This window comes from Glycine soja, chromosome 2 (genome assembly GCF_004193775.1).
Source record: "Glycine soja cultivar W05 chromosome 2, ASM419377v2, whole genome shotgun sequence".
Classification (NCBI taxonomy): Eukaryota; Viridiplantae; Streptophyta; class Magnoliopsida; order Fabales; family Fabaceae; genus Glycine; species Glycine soja.
In genome coordinates, this window is record NC_041003.1 from 20,424,275 (window position 1) to 20,431,996 (window position 7,722).

Consider the following 7,722-nt stretch of genomic DNA (forward strand, 5'->3'; position numbering starts at 1 on the left):
TCACCCAGGCGAGCTCAGCTCGCCCAGGCGAGCTAGGTTACTTCAACCTTAAGCAAGAAATTGCCCAGAAACCTCTAGAAGGGGCCATATTCGAAAATTACTGTTTGCACCCCCCCATTTTTCTAAATACACCCCCTTTGGCTTTTTTTTGGTGATTCTTTTTTCGTAAAGTTACGGAAACTTACGAATTTCGTAACGATACTTGTTTTCTTTCCGTAATGTTACGGAACCTTGCGGATTACATAATCATCCCCTTTTTGACTTACGGAATGTTACGGAACCTCACTAACTACGCAACGATGCTTCCATTTGATTTCCGGTGTGTCACGGAACCTTACGGATTGTGCATCAATATTTTCTTTTCTTTTTCGGCATGTCCCGCAATTTCACAAATTGCCTAATGATGGGTGCCAAGCACCTCGCAAGGACCAAAGAAAGGTCGCATGTCATCAAGCAAAGGTCCCCGGACGAAATTAGGGTATGACAGTTGACCCTCTTTACTTGTCTTTTATTGGAGATAAAAGGAAAGTAAAGATAAGACACTAATTTCGTTCCTCTCGATTCGACGAGAGTCGCGGGTGACCATAAAATCTCCACATGCAAATGACTTGTTGTTCCCAGAATTTCACAAATTGCCTAATGATGAGTGCCAAGCACCTCACAAGGACCAAAGAAAGGTCGCATGTCATCAAGCAAAGGTCCCCGGACGAAAATTAGTGTATGACACTAATTTCGCTCCTCTCGGTTGACGAGAGTCGCGGGTGACCATGACTTGTCGTTCCCGGAATTTCACAAATCGCCTAATGATGGGTGCCAAGCACCTCACAAGGACCAAAGAAAGGTCGCATGTCATCAAGCAAAGGTCCCCGGACGAAAATTAGGGTATGACACTAATTTCGCTCCTCTCGGTTGACGAGAGTCGCGGGTGACCATGACTTGTCGTTCCCGGAATTTCACAAATCGCCTAATGATGGGTGCCAAGCACCTCACAAGGACCAAAGAAAGGTCGCATGTCATCAAGCAAAGGTCCCCGGACGAAAATTAGGGTATGACACTAATTTCGCTCCTCTCGGTTGACGAGAGTCGCGGGTGACCATGACTTGTCGTTCCCGGAATTTCACAAATCGCCTAATGATGGGTGCCAAGCACCTCACAAGGACCAAAGAAAGGTCGCATGTCATCAAGCAAAGGTCCCCGGACGAAAATTAGGGTATGACACTAATTTCGCTCCTCTCGGTTGACGAGAGTCGCGGGTGACCATGACTTGTCGTTCCCGGAATTTCACAAATCGCCTAATGATGGGTGCCAAGCACCTCACAAGGACCAAAGAAAGGTCGCATGTCATCAAGCAAAGGTCCCCGGACGAAAATTAGGGTATGTCATCAAGCAAAGGTCCGCATGTAAATGACTTGTTGTTCCCGGAGGAACAAAAGGTGCAGAAGACTATGTCAGCCTCTGCATGCTATCAAGCGTTCTGTCTTACAGATAGCAAAAGAATGTTTATACGGATAACCACTCGGGTATTTCCGCGTATCATCGGGCCCGCCGCCTCTGGATGACACAAGGGTGCGGATAACCGTAAGGTATCTCCGCGTATCATCGGGCCCGCCGCCTCTGGATGACACAAGGGTGCAGAATGACCAAATTTTGTCTCTGCTTGTCATCGGGCCCGCCGCCTCTGGATGACAAAAGGGTGCGGATAACCGTAAGGTATCTCCGCGTATCATCGGGCCCGCCGCCTCTGGATGATACAAGGGTGCATGTCACATGACCTCAGGGTCAGTATGACAAAGATTATGGGGCGGCCGACAAAAGCAAGGCTCTTGCTCCTACGTATCCTCCAATGAGGAACTCAGACCTACGTAGTTCTAGATAACTTGTGAGACTTGAGAAAGTCTCCACTGAAAGATGCTGACATCTCCGGAAAGGGCGCAGATGACCACATTGGCCTCTGCTCATCAATCACACTTGGGGTCACTGAATGACGAGGTGCGGATAACCGTAAGGTATCTCCGCGGGCTACCAGCTCTTGGATCATGGTAACAAAAGGCGGTGTGGTCGACAAAAGCGAGGCTCTTGCTCCTACGTATCCTCCAATGAGGAACTCAGACCTACGTAGTTCTGGATAACTTGTGAGACTTGAAAAAGTCTCGGTGTTTTCTCCACTAAAATGCAAACATGCTTTAGCAAAGAGACAAATATTCCAACTGATTTAGAGCAACATATGCTTTTTTGAGTGAAAAACAATGCGTCTACCGGGGAAGGAGAGTCTGCTGATGAAATCTCCCATAACCATAAATGAGATTTTGGATGTTAGCATTTCGTTTCTAAATGACCATTTAGAGGAAACACTGGGTTCGACAAAAATAGAAGAAATCCACTCAAAGTGTATCAATCTCGCACAGGTAAGTGTTTCATCCTAATTTCGAACCATAGATATGTCATGACTTGACTTTGCAAATTATTTCCTATCAAATCAAAAATTACATGCGTGATCATGGATCAAATAGGACTTCCCTTGGGAATGGGTTCTTTTGGGGAGTTTTTCGGCTTTTGATTATTTTTTTGCCTTTTCCTTTTCTGTTTTGGTTTTGCGTGAGGCGAACAAGTCACCGACGCACAGGATTTTGGTTGGTAATCAAAGGGAGAAGACCACTTTAGGTCATGGTTTCCTTTTCTTTCTTTTGTTCATTTGATGACAATTCTGTACTGTTCAGAATTTGTCTGGTCCAAAGACCTCTCTGCACATTTCTTCTGGTTTCTTTGACCAGGAGCTTCCTTCTTTTTTACTTTCTCCCATTCTTTGGTTGGGAATTTTCTTTCTTTTCTTTTTTCTTTCTCCCACTCTTTGATTGGGAATTTGCTTTCTTTTCTTTTTTCTCTTTCTCCCACTCTTTGATTGGGAATTTCCTTTCCTTCCTTTTTTGCTTTCTCTTTGATTGGGAATTTCCTTTCCTTCCTTTTTTTGCTTTCTCTTTGATTGGAAATTTCCTTTCCTTCTTTTTTTTGCTTCCGAGGGTAAGGTTTATGGTGAGTCAGGATTTTGGCTCAAGGTTGTAGAATGGCTAGACATGATACATGTCAGGGTTTGGTTTGGTTCAAGGATAAAAAGGGATGCCCCACATTATTTCCATGACACAAATGCAAAAATGATGATTTGGAAATTTTATGCAAAACTGGTTATGCATGCACCTATGCGGACACTCAAGTGTCAAATTTTTATGGTCATGTGATGCTAGGGCTCAGGATTCATTTCCTCTATTTTAGTCAACCCAACGTTTCCAAAATATGTTCTTTTATCAATTTGTGCATTCATCCGAGTCCATTTTGGGCGTCTGGGAAAATCTTCACAGCATTCACCCTTCAGGTGTATACACATTTTTTCAAAAACTAGTTATGATCAGTGAATTTTTCCAAAGAAAAGTTGGAAGTCATCTCTTTTCAAAAGCATGTTGGTTTTTCAGCTTGACAACTTATTTTTTCTTTTTTCTCCTTCTTTTTTTTATCATTATCATTTGTTTATTTCTTTTTCTTGTTTGTTTTTTTTTTCTTCTTTTTTTTCATGAGGTATTTTGCTACCTAAACATGTGCATATTTTTGTGAGGTATTTTTGCTATATACATGCATATCCAAGGTATCTTGCCACCTAAACATACATATATATGTTTTGTGAGGTATTTTTTTGTTTACATACACGCACATCTAAGGTATCTCTCTACCTAAACATACATATATATATTTTGTGAAGTATTTTTTTGTTTACATACATGCATATCTAAGGTATCTTTCTACCTAAACATACATATATATTTTGTGAAGTGTTTTTTTTGTTTACATACATGCATATCTAAGGTATTTTCACTACCTAAACATACATATATATATTTTGTGAGGTATGACTACCTTCCGAGCTTGCGCTTGTTTTATTTAAATCCCCAGGATCATGAGCAGCTAGGTGCATCCTACTATAAAAAGTGATCAAATAACAAACATAGATTCAAAAGGTACTAGGTTGCCTCCTAGTAGCGCTTCTTTAACGTCTTTAGCTGGACGCCTTATGACTTGTCGGTCACTGACCTAGTACTTTTCTTACATTTGGCTTTGGACTTGGTCGCCTATTGGTCGGCCATGTTGTGTAGGCAATACTCAAACCTTTTTGTGGATGAGCAGAGGTGAACTCTAGAGGTGATGGCGGTGCGTCTGTTTCCCGCTGCCGACCATCCCAATGCTGCTGTGGTGTTTCGCCCTGCGCCTGTCTGGGGCGCAGTACTTCTTGATGAAAGCTCGATTAGTAGGGGGCCTGATGCCCTTGCTGGAGGTGACAGGTACTCCGTAGAACTGACAGAGACCCGTAATTAGAGCTTGATAATTCCAAGACCCTGTTGGACTTCTTCGGGTCCACTAGGTGTCTTGCAGTCGCGATCCCTGAAACAATAGATGAAATCAGAAATCAGTTGAGCGATGTGCATACTTACCTATGGTGACGTGACCTTGCCGGGGGGGTACGGGCACCCTGTAGGACTGATAGAGGCCCGTAACCAGAGCTGGAAACCCCAGGGCCCTGTTGGACTTCTTCAGGTTCACTGGGTGTCTTTGTGGGTGCGATCCCTGCAAACAAATAAATGGTATCAGAAATCAGTTGAACCATATGCATACTTACCCATGTCGGGACGGCACAGACCAACTGATACTTCCGCAGGGGGAGATTGGCATTGCGGTCGCTGGGCAGAATGTTGCTAAGTAGCAATGTCATCTATATCTGTGTAAGAGTGGTTATGTTGGTGCGCATGGTCCGCACTCTTCTCTTTGCAGCGGCACGGGTGAAATCTTGCCCCAGTATGCATAGTAGCTGTGTGATAGCCTCCCTCTCTGGTTGTGCTCGCACAGTTGGCCCTTCTCCAATATCAGGGGGTGGCCCAGGAACCGTTAAAAGGAAACTACTGGTCCCTTCACCGGGAGTGCAAGTCTCGGTTAAGCATTTAAGGACAGAGGACCTTAAATTATCTTAAGGTGTGGATATGGAGCCCACTGAAAGTGAGGACGCGTAGTCCTCTAAAGGCGAGGGCGTGTAGCCCTCTGAAGTTCAGGACGTGTCGCCTTTCGAAGGCGAGGGAGTGTAGTCCTATGATGGCAAGGACGTGCAATCCTCTAAAGGTGAGGGCATGCCCCCCTTTGAAAATGGGGAACATGTAGTCCTCTGATGGCGAGGACGTGTAGTCCTTTAAAGGTGAGGACGTGTAGTCCTCTAAAGGTGAGGGCGTGTAGCCCTACAAAAGTGAAGGCACATGACCCTTTGACGGCGAGGACGTGTAGTCCTCTGAAGTTGAAGGTACATGACCCTTTGAAGGCGAGGACGTGTAGTCCTCTGAAGGTGAAGGTAACTAGTACCCAAGGTGAGGGCGTGTAGCCCTCTCAAGGCGAGGACTTATAGTCCTCTGGAGGTGAGGGCGTGCAGCCCTCTGGTGGTGAGGACGTGTAGTCCTCTCAAGGCGAGGACGTGTAGTCCTCTGACGGTGAGGGTAACTAGTACCCAAGGTGAGGGCGTGTAGCCCTCTCAAGGCGAGGACATGTAGTCCTCTGAAGGTGAGGGCGTGCAGCCCTCTGTTGGCGAGGACGTGTAGTCCTCTAAAAGTGATAGGCACAAGTACCCAAGGGTCCACCCTTATGAGAAAGCAAGAGATCGACTCATCGAGAGGGCCGGTCATCCCAAATCCACAAGATTTGGACATTAGATGTAGGAAATCTATGCAGTTAACATGATTTTTAGGGATGCAGATGCATGCAACCTTTGTCGTGAAATTTGGTAAATGCGGACTTCATATGAAACAATGCAATGTAATGGAAAGTTGTACAATGTTCATGACATTCTTTCCCTATTTTGTGATTTTGATTTTGATTTGATTTGTTTTGGAAAACATAGATTGATTGTCCTTTTGAAAGAGGTGATAATTCATGCGACCTTATCCTATCTTTTGCAAATCTCTCCGGGAACTCCCTCAAAGTGTATGTTCTTTTTGATTTAGTCACTTGACCATTTTGGAGTGACGGCAATGGAGCCATTTGATGTTTAATCAATCCATCGAAATCCTAGGGTTTGTCCCCCCTTTTTTGTTGAAAACATCGATGGGTGAGAACTTTTGATCGGCCCCTATGTTAACTTGAGGCTCATGCACGGTGCCCCTCATTGCCCCAGTGTAAGGCTTTGAGGTATCAATCGTTGCCTTTCGTCATGACCTTATAGGAGGGAACCTATTGGGTGAGAACTTCTAATCTGCCCCTAGGTTCGCTTGAGGTTTTTGCATGGTGCCTTTCGTTGCCCCAGTGTAGGGCTTAGAGGTACCAAGTGTTGTCTTGTTTTCACGACCTCGTAGTGAGGAAGAATGAAAGAAGCAGTTGATTCTTGCAAAAAGAATTTTCCAAGGACGAGAAATAGTTGAAGGATCTTTCAGTTGATGGATTAAGTCAAATGACTCCTATGTAGAAGCAAGATGTTTTGATGTCTTGATGATGCTAAAGGATCAAATGCTTCTAAGTTTTATTCAAGACAAGAATCCCAGAAAGTCAAGATATATTATCAAGTTTGATCTCTTAGAATCTTTAGGAAGAAGTTTCCAAATTGAAACAAACAAAAGGTTTGACCAAAGAATTCTATCATTTCAAATTGAGATTTGCTCTCTGGTAATCGATTACCATTAGTTGAAAATGTTTTAATTCAAATTTTTAAAACCTGTAATCGATTACATAAGTCTTGTAATTGATTACCAGAGGGGATTTTCAGAAAATAATTTCCAAGAGACATATCTATTCAAATGTTTTATGAACAGCCATTCAAAATGTTTTAAAGAGAGTTTTTATTGCCCAAACAGTTTTATCCTCTCGAAAGATCAAGAGTATTTCTGAACTGAAATGTCTTATCCTCTCAAAAAGATTCCTTGGTCAACCACTTGCTTATTCAATAAGGAATTTTGATTGGTCTTCATTGTACAATCTATCCCTTTTAAGAGAGATTTCTTCTTCTTATTTCTGAAAAGGGATTAAGAGACCGTGGGTCTCTTGTAGTAGAGGATTCTTGAACACAAGGGAAGGGTTGTCCCTATGTGCATTGTTAATCCGAAAAGAGAGAGTGAATGTTTAATTGGGGAATAATATTCGTATCTTAATTCAATCCCCTCTTCTTCTCAAGGTAACTGACGCCATTTGTCCAACATCCTATTCTTGATAACTCACTTCTCTCTAAAAAGACAAAATAAGGTCACATGAACGTCTATATTTTTACTTGAAAACACAGTCAATCAAATGCCTTTTTATTTTTTATTTTGAAACTTATTTGTTTTGAACTTTGCTCGTTGTTTTACGGCACCCCCACCAACGTGTAAGATGAGTAATCTCTGATTGAACGGTCTTGGAAGTCAACACTCAAGAGCGCAGGTTGCTTGAGCAAACAGACCAATGGCTTACACTCACATTCCGGTGGAAGTTGAATAAGCAAAGATGTGTTCGTGAGAGGATGTCCATTTTATCTATATCATTTAACATTGTAACTGTGGTTTATGGCATAAACTTGAAAATCCTGATGAGTCATAACAACAGCTTCCAGAATTACCCCATGTATGGTGTTGCTTGTTAATGTTAGGATTCAACAAGCGATTCTCCTCAAATTTCAGCCAGCCCGTATCAATTAGACCTTGCACCTTACGCTTCAGAGCCCTACAATGCTCAATG